Source organism: Capricornis sumatraensis, chromosome X, assembly GCF_032405125.1.
Source record: "Capricornis sumatraensis isolate serow.1 chromosome X, serow.2, whole genome shotgun sequence".
In the NCBI taxonomy this organism is placed as follows: Eukaryota; Metazoa; Chordata; class Mammalia; order Artiodactyla; family Bovidae; genus Capricornis; species Capricornis sumatraensis.
Window position 1 is genome coordinate 125608542 of NC_091092.1, and position 27368 is coordinate 125635909.

A 27368-nucleotide genomic window follows, 5' to 3' on the forward strand; every position below is an offset into this window, starting at 1 on the left:
TCACTATAAAATTTTTAAAATCACATTTCCTGCTTTCTTGATATTTGGGTTCATCATAAGAAAAATATTTTCTGGGTTTCTGTCCCTCTATCATTACCCTGAAGCCTCAGGAAGAATTCACTTCCTGCTACAGTAAAGTTCAGTCGCTCAGTCGTGTCTGACTCTTTGCGACCCCATGTATCACAGCACACCAGGCCTCCCTGTCCATCACCAACTCCCGGAGTTCATTCAGACTCACGTCCATCGAGTCAGTGATGCCATCCAGCCATCTCATCCTCTGTCGTCCCCTTCTCCTCCTGCCCCCAACCCCTCCCAGCATCAGAGTCTTTTCCAATGAGTCAACTCTTCACATGACGTGGCCAAAGTACTGGAGTTTCAGCTTTAGCATCATTCCTTCCAAAGAAATCCCAGGGTTGATCTCCTTCAGAATGGACTGGTTGGATCTCCTTGCAGTCCAAGGGACTCCCAAGAGTCTTCTCCAACACCACAGTTCAAAAGCATCAATTCTTCGGCACTCAACTTTCTTCACAGTCCAACTCTCACATCCATACATGACCACTGGAAAAACCATAGCCTTGACTAGACGGAACTTAGTCGGCAAAGTAATGTCTCTGCTTTTGAATATGCTGTCTAGGTTGGTCATAACTTTTCTTCCAAGGAGTAAGCGTCTTTTAATTTCATGGCTGCAGTCACCATCTGCAGTGATTTTGGAGCCAAAAAAAAAAAATGTCTGACACTGTTTCCACTGTTTCCCCATCTATTTCCCATGAAGTGATGGGACCGGATGCCATGATCTTCGTTTTCTGAATGTTGAGCTTTAAGCCAACTTTTTCACTCTCCTCTTTCACTTTCATCAAGAGGCTTTTTAGTTCTTCACTTTCTGCCATAAGGGTGGTGTCATCTGCATATCTGAGGTGATTGATATTTCTCCCGGCAATCTTGATTCCAGCTTGTGTTTCTTCCAGTCCAGTGTTTCTCATGATGTACTTTGCATATAAGTTAAATAAGCAGGGTGACAATATACAGCCTTGATGTACTCCTTTTCCTATTTGGAACCAGTCTGTTTTTCCATGTCCAGTTCTAACTATTGCTTCCTGACCTGCATACAGATTTCTCAAGAGGCCGGTCAGGTGGTCTGGTATTCCCATCTCTCTCAGAATTTTCCACAGTTTCTTGTGATCCACACAGTCAAAGGCTTTGGCATAGTCAATAAAGCAGAAATAGCAACAATAAGAGTAAGGTGAGTTCAGAGGTGGATATGCAGCCCACTATGTTAAAAATGAGAACTTGAATGGCAAGAAGATGAGAGATGAGATCTGAGAGAGTAACAGGGGCCTGCAAAAAAGGCAAAACTACTTGGCTGGGGCAAGTAAGCTACCTAGGGAGTAAAATTTAAGGTGGTATTCACACTCAAATGCTAACTCTACATTTCCACAATCCTTGAGAGTGAGTGCCTCCTTAAATTTTGCACCCAAGTGCCTTTCTTGCCTCCTCCTACTTCCAGTCCTGCACCTTGGGCCTTGTTTGCAAAGTAAGAATCTTAGATTACATCCTGATGGCTCAAAGGAAACTTTGTTTTGTTTTTTTTTTTTTGAGAATTTATTTATTTATTTTAATTTTAAATGGATGCTAATTACTTTACAATATTGTGGTGGTTTTTGCCATACATTGACATGAATCAGCCATGAGTGTACATGTGTTCCCCATCCTGACCCCCCTCCCACCTCCCTCCCCATCCCATCCCTCTGGGTCATCCCAGTGCACCAGCCCTGAGCACCCTGCCTCATACATCGAACATGGACTGGCGATCTATTTCACATATGATAATATGCATGTTTCAATGCTATTCTCTCAAATCATCCCACCCTTGCCTTCTACCACAGAGTCCAACAGTCTGTTCTTTATATCTGTGTCTCTTTTGCTGTCTTGCATATAAGGTCATCAGTACCATCTTTCTAAATTCCATATATATGCATTAATATACTGTATTGGTGTTTTTCTTTCTGACTTACTTTGCTATGTATAATAGGCTCCAGTTTCATCCACCTCATTAGGACTGATTCAAATGCATTCTTTTTAAAGGCTGAGTAATACTCCATTGAGTATATGTACCACAGCTTTTTTAACCATTCATCTGCTGATAGACTTCTAGGTTGTTTCCATGTCCTGGCTATTGTAAACAGTGCTGCAGTGAACAATGGGGTACACGTGTCTCTTTCAATTCTGGTTTCCTCAGTGTGTATGCCCAGCAGTGGGATTCCTGGGTCGTATGGCAGTTCTATTTCCAGTTTCTTAAGGAATCTCCACACTGTTCTCCATAGTGGCTGTACTACTTTGCATTCCCACCAACAGTGTAAGAGGGTTCCGTTTTCTCCACACCCTCTCCAGCATTTACTGTTTATAGACTTTTTGATAGCAGCCATTCTGACTGGCGTGAGATGGTACCTCATTGTGGTTTTTATTTGCATTTCTCTGATAATGAGTGATGTTGAGCATCTTTTCATGTGTTTGTTAACCATTTGTTGGTCTTCTTTGGAGAAATGTCTGTTTAGTTCTTTGGCCCATTTTTTGATTGGGCCGTTTATTTTTCTGGAATTGAGCTACAGGAGTTGCTTATATATTTTTGAGATTAATTCTTTGTCAGTTGCTTTGTTTGCTATTATTTTCTCCCATTCTGAAGGCTGTCTTTTCACCTTGCTTATAGTGTCCTTCATTGTGCAAAAGCTTTGAAGTTTAATTAGGACTCATTTGTTCATTTTTGCTTTTATTTCCATTACTCTGGGACGTGGGTCATAGAGAATCCTGCTGTGATTTATGTCAAAAAGTGTTTTGCCTATGTTTTCCTCTAGGAGTTTTATAATTTCTGGTCTTACATTTAGATCTTTAATCCATTTTGAGTTTATTTTTTTTATGGTGTTAGAAAGTGTTCTAGTTTCATTCTTTTGCAAGTGGTTGACCAGTTTTCCCAGCACCACTTGTTAAAGAGATTGTCTTTTCTCCATTGTATATTCTTGCCTCCTTTGTCAAAGATAAGGTGTCCATAGGCGCATGGATTTATCTCTGGACTTTCTATTTTATTCCATTGATCTATGTTTCTGTCTTTGTGCCAGTACCATACTGTCTTGATGACTGTTGCTTTGTAGTATAGCCTGAAGTCAAACAGGTTGATTTTTCCAGTTCCATTCTTCTTTCTCAAGATAAACTTTGAAATAACCTAAATAAAGGATTCAGGTTTTTGAAAGATAATTCTTGCCATTGTGTAGAGAATTGATTGGAAGAATGTAAGATCCCCGGAGACAAGGAGATTAATCCAGACAAAAAAATTAAAAAGGCCTTATCTGGAGTCTTAGGGCTGGAGGACAATGGATGCTGAAAGAGCTATTAAGGAAGCAGGATTGAAAGCCTGGTGACTAATTCAGTACAGTGGTGATAAAAGAGAGGAATGGTCAAAGATGACTCCTTTGCTCACTTGGACAATTTGATAACATGGTAATACCAGGTACTGAAAAGAGATAAAAGAGGTGAATAAATCAATGAGAGTGTACAGAGAGAGAAAATAGGATGCATGTGCCTGCATGCATGCTAAGTTGCTTTAGTCATGTCTGACTCTTTGCGATCCTTTGGACTGTAGCCCTCCAGGCTCCTCTGTCCATGGGATTCTCCAGCAAGAATACTGGAGTGGGTTGCCATGCCCTCCACCAGGGGATCTTCCTGACCCAGGGATCAAACCCATGTCTCTTACATCTCCTGCATTGGCAGGTGGGTTCTTTACCACTAGCACCACCTGGGAAGCCCTGGCTGAGAATCAATGCTTTATATGTTAATGGAGAGGAGGGATGGAGAGGGAGTTCACCTGCTGGCTCACCCCTGTCTCCTTTTCCAGTAGATCAAAGTTCAGTACATGTGGCATTAACTCACCTGTTCTTCCCTGTTGCATTAACTGCCTGGGTAAACTAGACCCTACACCCATCGGTTGTGTTTGAGTTAGGGATGAATGAGAAAAGCCAGAGTCTAGGCCTCAGACTCCAGAAAGGGAACCACTTGGGCCCACATAGAGACCATTGCCATAACAACACAAGTCGCAGAGAGTCCAGGAGACAAGTGAGGTTGTGAAAGTCTGAGGAGGAGGTGGAGATAGGTCTGATGCACAATGAACTTAACTAAAAACTGGAGGGGAATGGGGAGTGCATTTCCATCCTTAAGACCTTAGCATTTCCATCATGATTTCCTAGAAAACTCATGCTGGAAGGTATTCCAGCTATGCTGAAAGTAACACAACCTCTGGAGTGGGCAGAATATATTAGTCGCCTACCCTAAATTCCTTCCACTGATGAGTGGTTTATATAATTAGGAAACAGGCCTCCTTACCTCCCCTGCTACACCCTCCCACCTCAGAATGGACGTCTGAAACTGTCTCTGTGATGACTTTGGCTACAGCTGGAAAGACTCAGTAAATCTTTGCCATTCTATATAAACAGGAAGCCAGGAAGGGAGAGGAGCACTGTAGAAACTTCCACAGAGAATTATGTGAAACAGTCCTGCCAGAACAATACAGCTGGGCAACATCTTGCCTTTCTTTTTCTTATGGAAACTCTGTTCAAAGCACAGAAACACACACACACAAATCACAACCACAAATGCAATAGTGTGCGTGCATGCATGTGTGTGCGCATGCATACACACACACACACACACACACACACAAACAACAAAATTTGCCAGTCTCGCTAGCAGGGGTAGCTCTGAAATATTTTTGTAAAGTTATTTATTTACTTTCGCTTCCCTGGTGGCTCAGCTGGTAAAGAATCCGCCTGCAATGTGGAAGACCTGGGTTCAATCCCTGGGTTGGGAAGATCCTCTGGAGAAGAGAAAGGCTACCCACTCCAGTATCGTGGTCTAGAGAATTCCGTGGGCTGTATAGTCCACGGGGCCGCAAAGAGTCAGACACAACTGAGAGACTTTCACTTCCTTTACTTTTGACTGCACTGGATTGTCATTGCTGCATGCAGGATGTCTCTAACAGAGGTGAGAGGGGTCTACTCCTCATTGCAGTGCTCAGGCTTCTCATTGTGGTGGCTTCTCTTGTTGCAGATCATGGGCTATAGGGCAGGCTTCAATAGTTGCAGCTCCCAGGTTCTAGAGCTTGGGCTCAGTAGCTGTAACTCACAGGCTTAGTTGCTCCGTGGCATGTAGAATCTTCCTAGACCAGGGATTGAGCCTGTGTTTCCTGCATTGGCAGGCAGATTCTTATTCACCATACCACCAGGGAAGTCCTTGAAATCAAGCATAAACCCTAGCCGTACAAGCATCTTCTGTGCCACACTGGAGGAACTTGGGATAACTGAAAAAAAAAATGGCCAAAATATTCCTCAGAATGCAAACAGTGTTTCTCTTGCCCAGCTGAGAAGAACCCCAGGAAGTGAGTTTGAGAAGGGGAAATTTGGGAGGTTATTTTTCAAGAGTGAAAACACAGTAGTTTCTCTTAAATATTCAACTGCAAATATTTCTTGAGATCCTTCTATAGTCGATAGTTCTGAGACACTGGAAGATGAATATCATGAAGTGTAGAAGCCAGTCCTCACCTTCTGGGACAGAAAAAGCTCTTTTCTCTATTTCTCCTTGGCCCTTAAATATAAAGTTCTCTTTATACTTTTCTGTCCTCAGGGACATGGTAGACAGGAGGTTTCACCCTTCACTCCCTTCCTGGTAAGACATGAAGAGAGACAAAAATCTAACATCCATTGATCTTCCATCAAGTGTTAGAAATGTCACTGACAGAAGTGGCATTTGACTTTCTGGAGACATCCTACCCATGGGAGGCTTGCTGTCTCTTCCCCGTTATAAGCACACTGGTGGTGTGGGGGAATCTTCCTTGCTGTGCTGGAGAATCCTTCAGTTTTCTGCTTGCTCCCTCTTTGTTTGGGCAATTAAAGGTGGAAATCGTAGAAAGATTGATGTAGGCCTTAGTTCTAACGGGAGGACACTTTCTTGTTTCTGTTATCACCAAGTGAAAAACAGGCCATGACTAAGCCAATAATTCAAGGAGAGTGAGATTCATGTAGAACAGACATGACCTCAACCTACAGTTGGAGCTGCCCAGCTGAGCCCAGCTGATACTGGCAAATCCGTGCCAGCCAACCTGCAGACGCGTGGAACCTAAATGCTGATTATTATTTGCCACTAAGATTTTGTAGCTAATTGGTACAGAAACTGGTGGTTCTAAGTAATTAAACAACCAGAGTCTGGTTCTAATTGAATCAGTCCAAAAGCTGATAAAATTCAGATAAGTTATACTTCCCCTTTTTGTGTCTGTATATCCATCAAATGGGTATAACACTATTTCATGTCCCTTAAAAGGTTGTTGTGAAAATTCAATTTCTTAATGCATTCAGAGTTGTTCAGTAGCTCAGTCATGTCCGACTCTTTATGACCCCAAGTACTGCAGCACACCAGGCTTCTCTGTCCTTTGACAATTCCCGGAGTTTGCTCAAACTCATGTCTGTTGAGTCAGTGATGCCTTCCAACCATCTCATCCTCTGTCATCCCCTTCTACTGCCTTCAATCTTTCCCAGCATCAGGGTCTTTTCCAATGAGTCAATTCTTCACATCAGGTGGCCAAAGTATTGGCGCTTCAACTTCAGCATCAGTCCTTCCAATGAATGTTCAGGACTGATTTCCTTTAGGACTGACTGCATTCAGAGTGCATGAAGCAATACCTGGAACACAGTAAGCATTCAATAAATGTTTACCAGCATCATTTTATCTAGCAGTAAGGCTGGTGTTATATTTTTGCATGGGAATGCAAATGTTAGAGTCAACTTGCAAACTTCTATCAAAAACTCCTGCAGGGATTTTGATTAGTATTGCATTGAATCTATAGATCAAGTCAGAGAGAATTGCATTTTAGCTCTGAATTTTCCAGTCCATAAATATGACATATCTCTACATTTATTAGGTCTTTTAAAACTTCTTTCAGCAATGAAATCTTGTACATAGTCTGTTAGATTTATACATGAGTATATCTGAATTTTATATTTTAAATGGCATTTTTACTTCAATTTCCAGTTGTTGATAGCTAGTATATTGCATTGTATCTTGTAAACTTGCTAAACACACTTTTAGTTTTAGTAACTTTTTGATAGATTGTTTTGAATTTTCTATGTAGATGAACATTTCATCTGTTCATAAAGCAGTTTTATTTCTTCCTATTCAATCTTTATACCTTTTTTTCTTGACCTCTTACACTAGCCAGAACCTCCAGTACAATGTTGAATAGAAATGATCAGAGAAAATATATTTGCATTATTCTTGTTCTGAGGAAGAGACAGCATTCAGTCTTTCACCATTAAGTTTAGCTACAGAGGGACTTCTCTTCAAAAAAACCTTTGTATGATAATGTTCTTCTTTTTAAAATATGTTAATATAGTAAATTACATTGATTGCATTGACAGATACAGCTTTGCATTTCTGGGGTAAACCCCATTTCTTCATTGTGCAGTATCATTTTCATATGCTGTTGGATTAGGTGTGCTAATATCTTGTTAAAATTTTGCATCTGTGTGAGGGATATTGGTCTGTAGCTTTCTTTTCTTATTATGTCTTTGTGTGGTTTTGGTATCAGGATAACACAAGCCTTGTAAAATTAGTTGAGAAAATTTTGCTGCTCTTCTATTTGATTGAAGAGTTTGTATGGCATTAGTATTATTTTTTCCCTTGGTAATGCTTGGTAGAATTCACCAGTAAAGTTTTTTTGAGGGGAAGACGTTTCGCTATGAAAGAAAGTAATAGCTATAAAGTAATCCTGAGTGTATCTTCTTGAATGAACTTTTGGTAATTTGTGCTTTTCAGGATTTTTCGATCTACTTTGTCAAATTTATTGGCATAAAGCTGTCCACAGTATTTCCTTATTGTCCATTTAATATCTGTATGATTTTTAGTGATGTCTCTTCTTTCATTCCTGGTGTTGGTAATTTGTATCTTTTCTTTTTCCTGATCAGTCTGGGCAAAGGTTTAGAAATTTTACTGATCTTTTCATAGAATCTACTTATAATTTGATTTTTCTCTTTTTTTCTGTTTTCAGTTTTGTTGAGCTCTGCTCTTAATTTTGTTATTTCCTTCCTTCCACTTGGTTTGGATTTAATTTGCTCTTCTTTTACTAGATTCTTACAGCAGAAACATGGCTCATTGATTTGAAAATCTTTTTTATTTCCAATACAACTATTTAATGCTATAAATTTTTATCTAAGCACTGTGTTACCGACATTCCACAATTTTTGATATATTCAGTTCCAAGTATTTTCTAATTTTCTTTGTGCTCTCTTCTTTAACCAGTGATGTTGTTGTTGTTCAGTTGCTAAGTCGTGTCCGACTCTTTGAGCCCCATAGACTGTAGCTTGCCAGACTTCCCTGTCCTTCACTGCCTCCTGAAGTTTGCTCAGATTCATGTCCATTGAGTTGATGATGCCATCCAGCCATCTCATCCTCTGACATCCCCTTCTCCTCCTGCCCTCAATCTTTCCCAGCATCAGGGTTTTTTCCAATGAGTCGGCTCTTCACATCAGGTGGCCAAAGTATTGGAGCTTCAGTTTCAGCATCAGTCCTTCCAGTGAATATTCAGGGTTGATTTCCTTTAGGATTAGCCAATGATGCTATTCTTTAATTCATACATGGATCCTGCATCTATCTCTCAGTTGGTTCAGAATGCATATGACAAAGGGATGTGTTTTATTAATATCACCCACCAAGTTAACAACCAGGATCAAGCTGTGAGGTTAGACACAAAGCAACAGCACCTAAGTCCTGAAGGCCAGTGTATCCTATAGACATCATACAGCAGAATCACCGAAGTAGCTTTGTTTTTGTTCCTTAGAGACTCTACTTCAGTATATTTGACCTGTAGATATAGAGATCTATATTTTTAAATCTGCATTTAAAAAATAACACAAGAATAACTCTGTAGGTAACTATGATGTTCAGCTAGATTGGATAACTCGTGTTTGGATGTAGAGAGAATGTGCTTTCCACAAAGCCTGGACTAGAGCCAAGGAAGAGAAGCACATATGGCACCACATTTAAGGAGGAACTCGTTCTCAAGGTTTTGGGTGTGCTTACACACATCTGTGAGGGAACGCCACCTTACGTTTTGTGCACCTGATAGCTTTCTTGCCTGACCCTAGTCCTGGTTTTCAGCGTTCAGAAAAAAAAACAAAACGCAAGTAGGCAGGAGTCCCTGCTCTGCCTGATGCCCTGTCTCCCCACACTCCCAGGCTTCTCTCCAAACTACCCCAGTTTAACGCCAGGTCGCCTGCTTGCCAACCTGGAAGCAACTCTGCTGCCAGTCCTGCATCCCTAGCCATTCTCAAGCTACATTCCTATCTTAGGCCTCCTTGGTGACCATCTCTCACTCTTGCATCACCATCTCCTAAAAACTCAGCACATACTGCCTTTTCCCAGTCCTTTCCCTAACTTGAGAATGAGTTTCTTTCAACTCTGTTTATAAGTCAGTTGTTTGTAGTTTGAAGGATTTCAGTTTAATTCTAAGGCTAACAGAGGGTCACTGGAAAATCATTGAAGAGTTCTCAGCAAGCATCTTAAATGCCACGTGTTTGTTTAGTTCCTCTCTTGTTTCGAAGAAATAGATCTCTATGTTTTTCTGTTTGCAAGCTTTGTTTGCAATGATTTTCTTTTTCTGACATCTTCAAATGTGAACATTCTTTGAATGCTTTGATTAAAGATTTCCAAATGGCTTTGAGAAAACAATGAAATAAAATTTAGAGGACTCACAACAGTGTTCATAGCCAATGTAGAACACTTAGTTTGATTTACAAAGTAATTCTTCAAAGCCTCAGAGATTTCTAAAATCCACTTAATGATTGCCAGGAAAGAGAAAGCACATACTATCATATTAAGTATTTTTAATTCAGCATCAGCTTTACCATAAAAATGTTGTATTTCAGTTACTCTAATGTTGTATGGATAGAAACATTTGTAAATTCTGAAAACTGCCTCCTCTATTTTGATTGGTAGAATATTGCAGCTTGTTTTTATACAATTAATTATAAATTATGTTTCCACCTTGATAAATTCCAAGTACACTTAAGACTTCTTAATTTTAGTAAGAATGTTGTTCTTGCCATCATGTTCTGCTGCACCAATATTTTTATTTTAACCATTACCCTCAAAACAATTTTATCTTCAAATGTTAAACTTCTAAAATGAATTTACTATGAAATTACTAACAAATGATGGCAGATGTTTCACCTTTGATAAAATGAATCTCCAAAAGCTTTATTTGATTCCATGAATTGGATGAAAATATTAAATTATAATTAGAATAAATTAATTTTTATTCAAAACATTTGATGACACTAACATAAAATGTATCACATAACTCTTTGTGAACTTCATCTTCTGATGGAACCAACATGTTGACAACTCTTGTTTCACTTTTGTACATGCACAAGGAAACTTAGAATGCAGTCTAGCCATTTATGAAACTATATACTCCACAAAGTGATATATAAATACTCTCAGATGTAGACAGGAAGGACCCCTGCCCTAGGACATGAACTTTACATGGCCTGGCCCACCACAAACACACACAAAATAAGTATGTTAAAAAACTTGTGGACAGCCCTGTCACTCATGATCCAAAACTCAGTACCAAAACCCTAAATGTCCACACTCAAAACTAATACCTTTTGAAGTTCCGGGCTCTCTTTTCCACAACTCATCCCTAGTGTTCTAGAAACAAAAAGCAACTGCATGCAAATACTGTTGATGAAATCAAAGACAGAAACAGTTTTAGACTGCAAGGAGGAGGTAAGGAGTACAGGCACTTACATAAGAGAAAAAACAAATTAATTCATCTTTCAAATGTTTCCCTGAAGATAGCAAGAATGCTGGAGATTTATGCACAACCATATTATTTCCAATTAGTCCTGAGCATCCATTGCCTTGCTTTTTTTTTTTGCTCCCCTTCTTGGTTCCAAGGGTACTAATGATTTAGTATGTATTAGTAATGTTTTGCAAGAGTAAACAATTCATAATATTCTTAAATGGGTGTGTGTACATATATCCATGCATATAAATATATTTAGTTCATTTTAGGTAATTATGTGTAAGAATATATAAATCTAGCAATAACATGGGTGAAGGTGATGCAGGTTATTTTTCACTTTTGACCACTCCACGATGTTTGCAGGATCTTAGGATCTTAGTTTCCTGACCAGGAGTTGCAGATTGTTTTAATTTGTGACTGGATAGGCAATGAACCCTAGAATTGTGAGTAGTTTTATTTTTATAAGATTCCTTAAATTGAAATGTTCACCTTTCTTAATTTTGATTGTGAAATTTGTTGATGTACATGAATCATAACTTGTATTTCCCTTTTAACTGGTAATTGATCATTTAATTGATAATTTGGAATATTTTAGAAGAAAAACCTCATTTTTGAAAACTGTAAAGTACTTATTTTTTTATATTTTTAAATTCACTTTACATATTTCGATGAACATGTGTTCAAGTGTTATACCTTTAATATAATTACATTTTATTTTTTAATCCTTTGGATTTTAACTATGAATAGAAACCAAATTATGTGATGATCTCAAATACAAATATGGATTTAGTGATTTTGCTGAAATGAAAGAATAAACAATTTCATAGAACAAATATATTTCCTGTTTTACATATTACTTGTATTACTCATCTAAACTTTGACAGCCCATCAAGAGAAAAATTCCGACATGTTCAATATTTAAGTTCAATCATCTTTGAGTCTTTGCCAACTCCATATAAATACCGTAGCTTTACATATTTCGGAGGGGTCATAATGAAGGTATTTTGTCAAGGTAGGAGCATAGAACATATTTTATTGAACAGTTTGCTAGCTTGATTTATCACTTGTAAATATTTAAACCTAATGGAATGCGGGCTTTCATTTGTCCTCTTGCCCGGGGCCCACAAAAGTCAGGAACAACCAGAACACACGTCTGCAGCTGCATGTGGTAAATCACCATCTCCAGGCAGTCTCCACACGGTGGTGATTACCTTCTGAAGCAGATGATAATGCTTCTTCAGCAGCTTTGGCTTTTCTCCTTCCCACATGGTCAGTGACATCTCTATGGCCTCCATGGCAGGTAATAAATATGCACCCACGCTTGGTGCAGGTCACAGACTCAACATCAACATTCCCTTAAGCTTAATGTCAAAAGGGTTTATCGCAAAAACAACCACCAAAAAAACTAGCAAATGATACGTTAAATGAGGAAAGAGACCTAGGTTAGCACACTGCAATAAACAACAAAACCCCTGTAGCAAAGGCATTGAGACTACTCTTTCCACACTCCACAGAAGCACAGATCAGCTTCTATTTCCTGCACATACTTCACATACATCTAACCTATGATGTCCCCATTTCCCACTGATGCTGCCAAGAGGTGGCCTCTCAGTGTGAGTCACAGCAACTGGCTGGCACACGAAGAGGCTGGCAAGGACAGTAGTTTCAAATATCACCACCCAAGACTGGAAGGGCTTCAGTTCCTGGGGCTGCTATAATCTGAACCCACTTAGTTTTATCAGGGAGCAGCCTGCATGTTCCTCTTCATTGAAAGGCAGGCGTTAGCTCCCTTGCATCTGGAAAGGGCCAGGAAAAGAGAGGCAGGGCTCCCTTGCATCTGGAAAGGGCCAGGAAAAGAGAGGCAGGCTATCACTGGTCTTGTTCCAGATTTAACTACATGATAAAGTGAGACCTCTGGTCAGCGAATATGCCTCTCACTACTAGACAGGACCATGACAGAAGCTGAAAGCACACGATGGAAGTCTACCAAACTCACCTAGACTTAATTGAATGCTTTGCAATTATAATACTTAATTTAAAAATGAAAAACCAAGGACAAACGCTCTAAACTGGGCAGAATCCCAGGACAACAGGTGTAGATCGAAACTGCCTCAAGCCAACTGGCACTTACATCACTCAGAATATTCCTCCCGATTGATTCTCCAGAATGCGGCCAGAGTGGCCTTGCTAAAGCATAACCTTGATCAGGTCAATCCTGTTTACAACTCTTCAATTACTTTCCAGTACCCTAGGGTTAAAATGCAACCCCATGATGAAATAGACTATCTGGACTCTGCCCAGCTCAGCTTTGACTCCCTCCCCCTACATTCCTCTTCTGGACCCGAACCGAGTCTCACCTGATCTTCCTTCTTCTAATGATATCATTCCTCCCCTGTAACCTTTCTTTGGCTAACTGACATGTATCCACCCATCAAGATAGTTCAGCTCTCTTTTCTGGTAAGATTCCCTGGCTTCTCTCTTCCAGTCAGGCTGTCCATGCCCTTTCCCCATGGTGCACTTTGAATGTTTCCCACACGAGGTCTATACCACAGATTGCAATCTTCAGTTTATTCTTGCTACCTCCTCTGGGAGCACCTTGAAGACAGAGACCATGTCACCTCTATATCCTCAGCACTTAAACATTGCTGTAGTCTACATGGAGTTGGGTTGGATTGGATACAACATGAAAATAAATATTTAGAGCCAAAATATGGAGGAAAGGTTAATGCCTGGTTAATGAAATTATGCTTTGCTAGATGGCTGATAATAATAAATGGGGAGATTCTCAGCTGAAGAAGGCATGTTGACAGTATTATTTTAGGAGAGTCAGTCTGGAGGTGTACGGAAGTGAATTTCCGCTCACTCTCATACGCTCCCCACCAATAATGTTCCCAGTAAACACCCTCACATTCCCTCTCCACCCACTCCATCTGGGCCTATCAAAGTCACTAACACATGAGAATATGGAAGGCATTTCTAACTCAACCTTTTTCATTTTTAGTGAGTAAATGTTAATATCTTTACTGTATAAAGTGGAAACTTGTAAATAAACATGAAAAATACTAACATCAGTTGGACCAAAGAGAAAGGATATAAATAGGAATGTCACAAAAGAAGAAGTTGGGCCAAATAAGCAAAGAAACTGCAGACTAAATTAATAGTGAGATGCCAATTTTGCCTATCAAATTGTCAGAAATTATAAAATGAATAATAGCGTAGGCAAGGCTTTAGGAAAATGGCACTCTTATATGTTAGATGTAGGAGTGGAAATTAGGTTTCTGGACTGGAAAAAGAATTCAGAGATGAAGATAACAATATAGTGTACTAGACATTCAGAACATTTATATTCACTCAGAAATTTGCAAAGAATGGAGTGGCCAACAATAAGGGAATAATTAAATTATGGTAGTCTAATGACTATTTCATACAGTTATTCAAAACCTTAAAAGAATATTAGATACTTAGGGAATTTCATATTTATAATATAATGTTTAGTTTAGAGAACAGAATATGGACATCTATACACAGAGTCATACTGAATGCATGCTTTGACTGAATATAACATGACTGGGTGTTAAAATCGATATGTGGCTGAAACCAAATCTCACAATCACAGAACAAACTTCTGAGATACAAGAGTAAATTAGAACTTTTATCCAAAATTTAATTCAAATTACAATTTCATTATAAAAATGTTAGTAGTTAAAAATTCAATGTTGCCATTATAGTATTAGGACAATAATTTGAGGTATTCAATAAATGTTCACTTTCACCTAAGGCTGGTGGAAGAACAAGATATTTTCATGTAGTTCATTTTTAAACATAATCTTCTCTAATCTTCATGTTCTTTATATTCTTCATGATGGAGGAATTGAGGATGGTATTTCATGAATGTTGCTATGTGTGATTTTAAATTTTTTCTTCTATTGTTATTATATTTTTATAAACATTTGTTGACTTGAAAAGGATGTAATGAAGTCCCTAAAATTACTAAGCTAACACACTCTCTTAACGTTCCTATTATGTGTGCATTTATTTATTTAGCTGTTTTAGAATAATCATTTTCTTATATGATATTATACATGTTGGTGCTGGTGCACTGGGATGACCCAGAGGGATGGTACGGGGATGGAGGGGGGAGGGGGGTTCAGGATGGGGAACACATGTACACCCGTGGCAGATTCATGTTGATGTATGACAAAACCAAAACAATATTGCAAAGTAAAAATAATAATAATAGAATAATCATTTTCATACTTTAACAGATCTTACAGTCTTATAATAAACATATATCCATACTTCACCTGACTAGTAAAATTTCAGTACATAACACACTTAAGATATTCATTTCATTTATACCTAGTATCTTAACTACATTTGAAAGAAAATAACCAAGTAAATAATAAAAAATCATACTAATACAGCTAACTTGCCTTCTTCATGGTATAGTTTGGCCTTGCTTTTTTATCTAACCTGATTATTTCTCTCTTTCAATTGGGGTATTTAGATCATTTACATTTAATCTTATTGTCGATACAGTTGGATTTAAATCTACCATCTTGCTATTTATTTTCTGTTTGTCCCATCTGTTCTGTGTTCCTTTGTTCCTCTTTTTCTGCCTTTTTTTTGGATTGAGTTTTCTTATGATTCCATTCCTTTTTTGTGTGATCATTAGCTAAAACTCTTTGCTTTGTTATTTTAATCTTTGTTTTAAGATTTGTAGTACATGTCTCTAACTTATGACAGTCCACCTTCAAGTAATATACTACTTCATGTTAGTATAAGAACCTTAACAATGACTTCCACTTCCCCACTCTCATGCACCCAGAGAGAAGACTTATAAGTTTTCAATTCGAGAGTCCACTAGAGAGTCGCTCTCTGGATTCTTCTGTTTCAGATGATGACCTGATCACACCAGCCCAGCTTCTGATTCGTTGTCCCAAATCAGGTGGCCACTCCCAGCCTAATCAGCTGAGGCCAAAGGTGATACTATACAAATATGGCTGCCTAAGTCCTCCCCTTCCTCAAGGACAATTTCAAAGAGGGGTGAGTTCCATGGACATCCTAAAATGGGCCTGACACATATGTGTAAATAAATACAGTATGAAAGGCCAAAACTGTGAACCCTGTTTCTCTTTGGATAACTTTTCAACAGGTGACTGAGTCCCAGAGGCTTGGGAAAAGATTACCATTTGTGCAGCACCTCTTAGAAGTCAAGGAAATTGGGGCAATAATGAGCAACTCTTACCATAATTACTCATCTTAACTGACCTATAAAGCAGCTTGAAGGGAGAGTATTAAAGAGTGTGGGGCAAAAAGAGAAAGTGGAATATAAACAGAAAAGAATATAAAAGGGAAAGGAATGACTGTTTATTGAACACCTGTTGTGTGCCATACAATGTGATGGGCACTTCCCACAGGTGTTCTGGTGTGTTTGACAAGGGGAAGAGAAGGAAGAACTTAGGAAAGAATTTAAAAGTTTGACAATGTACTCTCTCCACCACTGGTAAATGCCACTGCCTGTTTTCCCACAGGGTGGATTTATTTTAAGAAAACTCTATTTTTATAGAAAACTTTAGGTGATGGGCAAGTTCTTCTAGTTTTAGGTGTAAACTATTTTTTAAAATTGTAATCAGCTCATATAAGTGAATCTCAAGCATTATGCCAAGTGAAAGAAGCCAGATTTGAAGGGCTACATAGTGTAGTTACACAACTGTATACACTGCTGAGCACACATAGCACTATCCATACCTAAACAGGATGAATTTAATAGTATGTGGGTTACACCTCAGTAAACTTGTCTAAATTTTTTTCTTAAATTCAGACTGAAATATTTTGAAATCTTATTACCTACTGTCTTATGTGTTCTATCTCTAAACATAAGCTGACCTTTCTTTATTGATTTAGGATTTGAAAACAATGGGAAATTCTAATGAGTGTTCTCTTCTGTATAAAATTGATACCTTCGGAATCTGTTTTACCCAAGACTGAATGGTCCCAGATCGCTGTGCCTTTTCAATCCCTATGACTGTTTTATAATTTTCTTCCCCCTACCCTTGCTATGTTATCAGCAGTGACATACACCCACCCCCACTCTCCTCCCACCGCTACCCCAGGAGTATACTTTCCCAAAACTGCAATTCTAGAGTGCTGCTTCTAATTTGTTGTGAACTATGAGGAGTAGGAGTGAGGGCAGATAATTGTGTGGAGAAGAATTGTGTGTTCAGTACAAATAAATAAGTGCTGAATAAGGGTCTAGGAAGGTTTCCTACAATAAAACGTACCAGCTTGTGTGCACAGATTGAGTAATTAGTTTAGCCACTCAGAGGCCCATTTTACTTATTTATTAGTTCTTGCCCAGGTTCCTGAAAGGTCAGGTTGCTACATCCCTGCATTCATTTGAGGTGAGGTGTTATCACAGTGTTTTATTCGTACAAACACTCATACATACATATTTACACACAACAAACCACTTACTTAGACAACAGCAGAGAGGAGGGAGCCAAAAAAAACATTCCATTCTGGATAATTCAGAAGGTACAGCATAGAACAGAGTTAAGGAAGTGGGGGGATTACACACACATACATACATATATATTATATATATATATAGACACACATATTATGTTATATAAAAATTATATGTAATATATATTATGATATAATATACACTTATATGGCTTCCCAGGTGACTCAGTGGGTACCTGCAATGCAGGAAATTCAGGAGATGTGGGTTCGATCCCTGGTTTGGGAAGATCCCCTGCAGGAGGGCACGGCAACCCACTCCAGTATTCTTGCCTGGAGAATCCCCATGGACAGAGGAGCCTGGCAGGCTACAGTCCATGGCTCGCAGAGTCAGACATGACTGAAGCTACCGAGCATGCATGCACATGTACATATATACTACATACATATATATGAGCATATATGCATGTTTCTTGAGTTAGACAGAAAAGATTTTATTCACTGACCACAGGAGGATAAGGCCACATTTTGAGTCAACCAACTGATAACAGCAGGAAAGCATTTTAAAGCAGCACAAACATTAGCGGCTGTTTTCTCTTTCTCAAACAGGGCATTTGATTAACCTTTTTGCAAGATAAGAGAATCAGTGACGTGCATAGCCTGTTGCATGTGTATCTATGCAAGATGACACCATTTAAAATCTTTATAAAAATCAGGTGATTTCTACACTCACAAGTCTAGACAGAATTTTGTTAATTCATTCTTAGAGAACATAGTAATTAGTGCAATATTTAAGACGACAGGAAATACTAATGAAGCTTTGGAGTTCTGCTGTGAAAAGGCATAATGACTAGAATATAGAAATTCAATTCTTGGCTTCTCTTCCCTGCACTAAAATCTCAACAATTGAATTTGTAGGTGAATTTCGTCACTTTAGTCAGACATCCTCGATTTGCTTCCCTATCTGTTCTGTAATTGCTACCAACTTCAGAACAGCTTTGTAAAAATTAAGGCATTCATTTCAGATTTATCTTCTAATATTTTCACGCTTCTCTTTTGTCTCAGGCACTGTGCGGGTGCTTTTAATCCTCAGAGGATAGGTACTAATATTTTCTCCATTTTATAGCTGAACTAACTAACACTCAAAGAAAGAGATTTCAATAGATTTCCCAGTGACACAAAGCTAGTAGCGGGGAGCTGGAGTCTAAGGCAAGGACTCTGTGCTAATGTCCTCGAAGTCATTGACGTCACTTTGACTCGATAAAAGGTAGAGGCCTTGTTTCCTTTTGTTGTTGCAGCAGAGAGTCTCCACTAAATCTCTATCTTTGTGTATTTTAAAAATTAATTCTACCTCCAGTGCCTCCACTCATGTGAATTATTCTCTCATCATTTTGTTTGAGCCAACAGTGCATTTTTCGTAAACATGAGCCACAGTTTGCTCTCTCCAGGAATTTTTCATTTTCTCTATTATGTACCAAGTTTTTCAAATTCCTCTTTTCATTGTGAAAATGTCCATTTTACCCTTTCCAAGTATAAAGATGGCCATCTCAAGGCTCAATTTTATAACCCTCCCCAGAAGAAAATGGGCTGAATCTTCATTTTCCACAAGATTGAGCAGTCCTCCCTTCCCACTCCAGTTCAAATGATCATCAAATCTTAGTAAGAAAAGAATTGGACCATCTCAAAGGTTTCATAGGATTTTTTAAAAAGGAATAAGAACATCTAATTCAATCCCTTTGCTTCATCTTTTATGCTTTTACACAATTTATTTTAAAATGTATGTTTTCACCAATGCTATGCCTCTCTTTCCAAGGGCCTCTCTAGAGAAATACAGAGGTTAGGAGAACCTTTACAGGGAAAAGGATGAGGCCCAGAGAGCCCAGAGAGATGTGAGAGTCCCTCCCTCTGACCCCCGCTCTCCTGTTCAGCCTGGGGTTGGCCTCCTTCCCACTGGTTTTCTCCTGATACCTGGCTCCCTTCAGTCTCCCTGTCAGTCTGCTCACAGAGAAGGCTATGTCTGTGCTTTCTAGCAAAAACAGCTTCTGAATAGGTACCCATTTGTTTTCCTTGATGACTAAAGCACAGCCCTGCTGGTGTTAACTTTCCAAATCATCAGATAACAAATTAAGTCATCTCTGTGTTCCAAGCGGCTAGGCCCTCCACTTGTGCTGACTGACGAGAAATGCCATGAAGGGCAGGGAAGCAATTCTGGGGCAACAAGTCAGAGAAGCAGGGATTGATTCTTTGGTACAATTGTGCTTGTTAGGTCAAGACAACCCACCCCTTTGCAAAAACCTGAATGGGAAAAGAGAAATGAGAATTCCTTCTAGCTCTGACTGGTTTTGTTTTAATTTACACATCTTGTAAAAATGAGAAACTGAAATGAAAGAGGGAATGAGAGCAAGGAGAGAGAGCGATTACTCTAGGGTACAAGAGAAAGTTCAAAGCAGAACAGCAAGCCCAGATTTTTGTCCCTCCCCTCAAGAGCTGGCCCTCTTCCTTTCTGGAAGCAGGTGGGCTGCTCCACGCAGTTGGCCACCTGTGAAATATTGCCCCATGCTGGGTTTTCATCAGGAAAAACAAACACCAGCCAAGTTTCCTCATGTGTAAAATGCAAAACACAACCTGTACCTCAGAGTGCTGTGAGAATGGCATGATATAACTAATGTGAATGTGCCCCAGCACAGGCCTGACACAGAGAACGTGCTTCTTGAATGGTAGAGCATGTGGTAGACCCAGGGCCCCCTTCTGGGAAAGGCTGGTGGGCCCCCCTGCCAGAAGTGCTGTTGGCCTGTCCAGAGACCACCTCAGCTGGGGCTCCCCCTTGGCAGAGGCATACCCTATCCGGGGTGGCCACACCCTGGAAAGGCAGGAGTATAAAGGCCTAACCTTTTGGGTCCAACTTAGGACAACTTCGATGGGCCATTTAGTCAAACTGCTCCCTGTAGGGTTGGCCTAAGGGGTCACAGCTTCTCCCTCTGGCCGCTCTTGCTTCCTCCCCCTCTCCTCCACAGTTTTGACCCCAGGGCGCCATAATAAACATCCTGCCCACTCAACCCTGTCTCAGAGCCTGCTTCCCAGGCAGCCCCGCCTGCAGTAGGAGAGTATGGAATTCAGGGTTTAAAATGGTGTATAGCTCTGGCTAGCACTAATACAGCTTGTCCAAACCTATTAGTATAAGATTTGTAAAGCACCAGAAAAATTCCCCTAAAATGCATAATGACTTTCAAAAACTAACTCAAGTTAATATTACTTGGCAAATGGGACTAGGAAATTAGCCACTGGGAAAATTGACTCCTAGGGAAAACATTTTCAGATATAGGCTTCACTTCCTATATCTACCAATTCATTTTCAGATATATTTCAGAGTTAAATGCATTTTCTTAAAATATAGGAAAATGTATGGGTGACTATTTAGCTGACTTCTGCCTTTTATGAATTTTTAAAGTAATTTACACATCATTGTTAAATTTTAATTTTTTTCTATTTTTGAGAAACTTAAAAGTTTTAAAAATAGAAAGAAAAATATAACAAACTCCTATAGCCCCATCACCCAAAATTGATAACTGTTGGTATTTTCTAATGTTTGCTTCCAGTCATTTGTTTAAAACTCTCATGCATGGTATTTTTTTATTAGTTTGAGTATTTGAAATCAGGGTCTTCCCTGATGGCTCAGTGGTAAAGAATCCACCTTCAATGCAAGAGAGGCAGGTTTGATCCCTGGGTCGGGATGATTCCCTGAAGGAGGAAATGGCAATCCACTTCAGTGTTCTTGCCTGGGAAATCCCATGGAAAGAGGAGCCTGGCCAGCTACAGTCCACAGGGTCACAAAGAGTCAGACATGATTTTGCGACTAAACAACAAAATTTTGAATTCAGGTAAGCAAAAGAAGGTTACACTGGTTATTGGGTCATTAAAGCACAGAAACAAAGTCTGGAGATGGCCTCTTAAGACAGGCAAGTACAAGGGCTACTGGACGGTAGGTAGCACAACCAAGTTATGGCAGAGAAATAGTCTTATTTGGAGCCATCGCTGATCCTACCACTGCCTACATTAGACACCTCTATCTCTGGACTCTCAATGTGGCTGTTTCAACCCCGAGTAATTTTTCAACTCTTCCTTAATCTTAGCTTCACTCTCTCAAGATTCAAAGTACATTCAAATGCCCAGGGTCATGCTCTAGCTGTCGAATTTGGGGAGAGGGTATATCTGACCCACTTGGCAGAGACAAGACTTCCTCTCACTGACTCACAAAATTTGGAGTATCAGTTATTAAGCTACTTTTTCTCAGCTTCAAACCCTATTTCCTGTATACCACTTTGTGATGCTGAGACTGAGTTTCTGTAAACCACATTTCTCCTTTGCCAGCTGCTCCCTATATTGACTGCCAATGGAGGATTCTAGAAGAAAACTTGAAGTCTGGGGAAGAAAGAAAAGTTAATGCTCCTTCCTATTTACTTCCTGTGCCTGTCGGCATTAATCCAGTAATGCTTCTTCACCCCAGCAGTGGTAGAAGATTCCAGACTGCAATTTTTCCGATGCTCCCAAAGTGGGGTCCTCATGCTCCCTTGAGCTCAAGGACACCAGGGTCAGCTAGTCAGCTCCCACCTCCTCACAGGTCTAAGTCCAAGCCCCATGTGGCCCCTGCTCTAAGCCTGTAAGGTTTAAACTTTCTAACCTTTTGCCTCTCCTCTGTCATTCCTGGGGGTGGTAGTCCTTAGTGTCTCCTGTGAATTGCCTGGCCATATTTTGCATTCATTACTATAGTGTTATTTGTCCTTCACATATTGATTTAGAGGACTGCTTTGTATATTCCGCATATGCATCATTTTTGAGTGTCTTCTGTCGTTCATAATATGGCTTTTAACATTTTTGTGATATCATGTGCCAAGCAGATATTTTATAGTTTGATACACAAATTTATTGATCTTTTCCTTTATGGGTTGTACTTTTTATGTCTTGTTGAAAGAAAGGAGGATGAAGGGAGGGAGGGAGGAAAGGAGGATGGAAGGAGGAAGAGAAAGAAGAGAGGGATTGAGCAAGATCATCCAAGCCAAGATCGTCCACTCATTCATTCACTGAACAAATGTTTATTGAGTTTCTGCACTGTTCTCTCTTCTGCTGTTACTTGCAGCAATAAATAAGACAAGTAAGGCCTGCCCTTGTGGTGTGCTTGTGCTTAGTCACTCAGTCGTGTCTGATTCTTTGCGACCCCATGGACTGTAGCCCACCAGTCTCCTCTGTCCATGGGATTTTTCAGGCAGGAATACTGAAAATTTGGGTTGAGTGGGTTGCCATTTCCTGGCAACCAATGGACAGAGGAGCCTGGCAGGCTATAGTCCATGGAGTCTCAGAGTCAGACAGAACTGAGCAACTAACATGCCCTGCAGAACTGATGTAAACGTAGAATGGACTGTGGAAAATGAAGGTACTAGGAAGGAAAGCAGGCACGGTAAGTGGATAGACAAGGACGAGAGAGCTACCTCACAGAGGGCTGTCGGAAGATGCCACTGAACAGACACCTGGATGGAGTGAGGGAGTACGCAGTGCACGTATCAGGGACTGAAGCCTTCCAGACAGAAGGGAAAGCCACAGAAGTGGCCCTGAGATGGTGCAAATGTTTGAGGTGTTGGAGGAGCCATCAGCAAGGAAGCCAGTGGAGTTGGAATCCAGTGAGCAGGGGCAAGTGGTAAGATATGAAGCAGAGAGGTCAGCAGGGCAGGGGCCACCCGGGGCCACTGTGCAGAGCCAAGAAAGAGACCTTATCTTACAATTTCAAAGAGTCACTGTGTTCTCCCATGCCAAGAACAGGTGAGAGGAGGCATGCGAGAAACCAGAGAGACTAGTTGGAAAGGACCACAGTGTCCAGGCAAGAGATAATAGCTGCATGAACTAGGTCATCACCATCTTCTTACATTTCTTACATTTTCTTCTCTTCTAGAACATTGTTTTGTTGTTGTTGCTGCTGCTGCTGTTTTAACCTTTAGGACATTTATGTAGCAGAATTTATTTGGGGACATGATGTAGGGATCTAATTTTAACTTTTTTCCATATGGAGAGCCAACTGTCCCAACTCTGTTTATTGAATATAATTGATCTGCCCTCAATTGATTTGCGAAATGAGCCAATGGGCGAGGTCTCTCCTCTGTTTCATGGATTAGTTTGTCTATTTCTATGCCAATACTATTCTATTCAAATTGTTAAAAAAATTTTATTATGTCTTGATGTCCAAATATCAATCAAATAACCATTATATCTACTACTGTGGGCAAGAATCCCTTAGAAGAAATGGAGTAGCCATCATAGTCAACAAAGGATCTGAAATGCAGTACTTGGATGCAGTCTCAAAAATGACAGAATGATCTCTGTTCATTTCCAAGGCAAACCATTCAATATCACAGTTATCCAAGTCTATGCCCCAACCAGTAATGCTGAAGAAGCTGAAATTGAATGGTTCTATGAAGACCTACAAGACCTTCTAGTACTAACACCCAAAAAAGATGTCTTTTTCATTATAGAGGACTAGAATGCAAAAGTAGGAAGTCAAGAAACACCTGGAATAACAGGCAAATTTGGCCTTGGAGTACAGAATGAAGCAAGGCAAAGGCTAATAGAGTTTTGCCAAGAGAATGCACTGGTCATAGCAAACACCCTCTTCCAACAACACAAGAGAAGACTCTACACATGGACATCACCAGATGGTCAATACCAAAATCAGATTGATTCTATTCTTTGCAGCCAAAGATGGAGAAGCTCTATACAGTCAACAAAAATGAGACCAGGAGCTGACTGTGGCTCAGATCATGAACTCCTTATTGCCAAATTCAGACTTAAATTGAAGAAAGTAGGGAAAACCACTAGACCATTCAGGTATGACCTAAATCAAATCTCTTACAATTATACAGTGGAAATGAGAAATAGATTCAAGGGATTGGATCTGACAGACAGAGTGCCTGAAGAACTATGGATGGAGGTTCATTATATTGTACAGGAGGCAGGGATCAAGACCATTCCCAAAAAAAAGAAATGCAAAAAGGCAAAATTGTTGTCTGAGGAGGCCTTAAAAATAGCTGTGAATAGAAGAAAAGTGAAAGGCAAAGGAGAAAAGGAAAGAAATACCCACTTGAATGCAGAGTTCCAAAGAATAGCAAGGAGAGATAAGGAAGCCTTCCTCAGCGATTAATGCAAAGAAATAGAGGAAATCAATAGAATGGGAAAGTCTAGAGATCTCTTCAAGAAAATTAGAGATACCAAGGGAATATTTCATGCAAAGATGGGCACAATAAAAGACAGAAATGGTATGGACCAACAGAGGCAAAAGATATTAAGAAGAGGTGGCAAGAATACACAGAAGAACTATACAGAAAAGATCTTAACTACTCAGATAATCACTATGGTGTGATCACCAACCTAGAGCCAGACATTCTGGAATACGAAATCAAGTGGGCCTTAGGAAGCATCACTACAAACAAAGCTAGTGGAAGGGGTGGAATTCCAGTTGAGCTATTTCAAGTCCTAAAAGATGATGCTGTGTAAGTGCTGCACTCAATATGCCAGCAAATTTGGAAAACTCAGCAGTGGCCACAGGACTGGAAAAGGTCAGTTTTCATTCCAATCCCAAAGAAAGGCAATGCCAAAGAATGCCCAACTACTGCACAATTCCACTCATCTCACATGCTAGTAAAGTAATGCTCAAAATCCTCCAAGCCAGACTTCAATAGTACATGAACCATGAACTTCCAGATGTTCAAGCTGGATTTAGAAAAGGCAGAGGAGCCAGAGATCAAATTGCCAACATCTGTTGGATCATCAAAAAAGCAAGAGAGTTCCAGAAAAATATCTCCTTCTGCTTTATTGACTATGCCAAAGCCTTTGATTGTGTGGACTGCAACAAACTGTGGAAAATTCTTAAAAAGATGGGAATACCAGATCACCTGACCTACCTCCTGAGAAATCTGTATGCAAGTCAGGAAGCAACAGTTAGAACTGGACATGGAACAGCAGACTGGTTCCAAATCAGGAAAGGAGTACATCAAGGCTGTATATAGTCACCCTGCTTATTTAACTTATATGCAAAGTACATCATGAGAAACGCTGGGCTGGAAGAAGCACAAGCTGGAATCAAGATTGCTGGGAGAAATATCAATAACCTCAGACATGCAGATGACACCACCCTTATGGCAGAAAGCGAAGAAGAACTAAAGAGCCTCTTGATGAAAGTGAAAGAGGAGAGTGAAAAAGTTGGCTTAAAACTCAACATTTAGAAAACTAAGATCATGGCATCTGGTCCCATCACTTCATGGCAAATAGGTGGGGAAACAGTGAGAGACTTTATTTTCTTGGGCTCCAAAATCACTGCAGATGGTGACTTCAGCCATGAAATTAAAAGATGCTTACTCCTTGGAAGAAAAGTTATGACCAACCTAGATAGTATAATCAAAAGCAGAGACATTACTTTGCCAACAAAGGTCCATCTAGTCAAAGCTATGGTTTTTCCACTAGTCATGTATGGATGTGAGAGTTGAACTTATAAAGAAAGCTGAGCACTGAAGAATTGATGCTTTTGAACTGTGGTGTTGGAGAAGACTCTTGAGAGTCCCTTGGACTCCAAGGAGATCCAACTAGTCCATCCTAAAGGAAATCAGTCCTGAATATTCATTGGAAAGACTAATGCTGAAGCTGAAACTCCAATACTTTGGCCACCTGATGTGAAGAACTGACTCATTGGAAGAGACCCTGATGCTGAGAAAGTTAAAGGTACGAGAGAAGGGGACGACAGAGGATGAGATGGTTGGGTGGCATCACCGACTTAATGGATATGAGTTTGAGCAAACTCTGGGAGTTGGCGATGGACAGGGAGGGCTGGCGTGCTGCAGTCCATGGGGTCACAAAGAGTTGGATGCGACTGAGTGACTGAACTGAACTGAACTGATATCTAAAAGGATGAGTTTCTCCCTTCTCACCACTACTGTATTTTGTTCTTTTTCAAAAGTATTTAAGATTGTGGTATACTTTCATTGTTTCATGCTAAATTTAGAATCAGTTGTTGTTGGGTTCCCCACCACCACTGGAAAAATACTCTAAGGTTTTTGGTTTTAATTACACTAAATACATAGCTTAACCTAGGGAAAATTTACATCTGTAAAGTCTTCCTAAGTATAAATGTAGCAAGCTCACTGGTGGCTCAGATGGTAAAGAATCTGCCTGCAATGTGGGAGACCTGGGTTCAATCCCTGAGCCAGGAAAATCCCCTGGAAAAGGGAATGGCAACCCACTCCAGTATTCTTGCCTGAAGAATTCCATGGACAGAGGAACCTTGTGGGTTGCAGTCCACGGGGTCGCAGAGTCAGACATGACTGAGCAAATAACACTTCAACACTTTTTCCATATATTCAGATCCTTCAATAAAGTTAAAATTTTTCTCCATAGAATCCTTCCAAGAACTTTAAAGTTTTTATTGCTATTATGAATCTCTGTTTTCCTGTTCAGTTTTCTGTTGGTTACTCCCAGTAGTGAAGGACTCTACTCTTAGTGTCAATAAAAACTCTTATCAAGTATTAAAAAGCAAATAAATAACTAAAAACAGTAGGCAAAGGACAATGAACAGACAGCATTTTCAGGAGAAAGACAAATAACCAATTAACATATTGAAGTTCTTCAGCCCACAGGGCAAAGAAATACAAATTCAAACAACTCTGAGATAATCATTTTACACCTGCCAAAGTGGAAAGGTTGATTTTCAAATTCCGTGCTTACTCTATTTTGAAGATACTAACAGGCACTCTTATACTTTGCTAGTGAGAATGTGTTTGAGGAAAAAGAATGTAGCACAAGGTTTCAAAATTTTTTTAAAGTGTATATTTGCAATCTTAGGGATTCTAACCAGAAGGAAAATTCAGATTATTGGGGGGAAAATGCTTATCAAACAGCCATTTCTGATAACAAAAACTGAAAGAATCTAAATCTCTGATACCAGAGGGATAGATAAAAAAAATTATATTATGGCCACATGATAAAATGATGCTTCTCTTATCATAACCATATTTGAAAAACTTTTAATGGC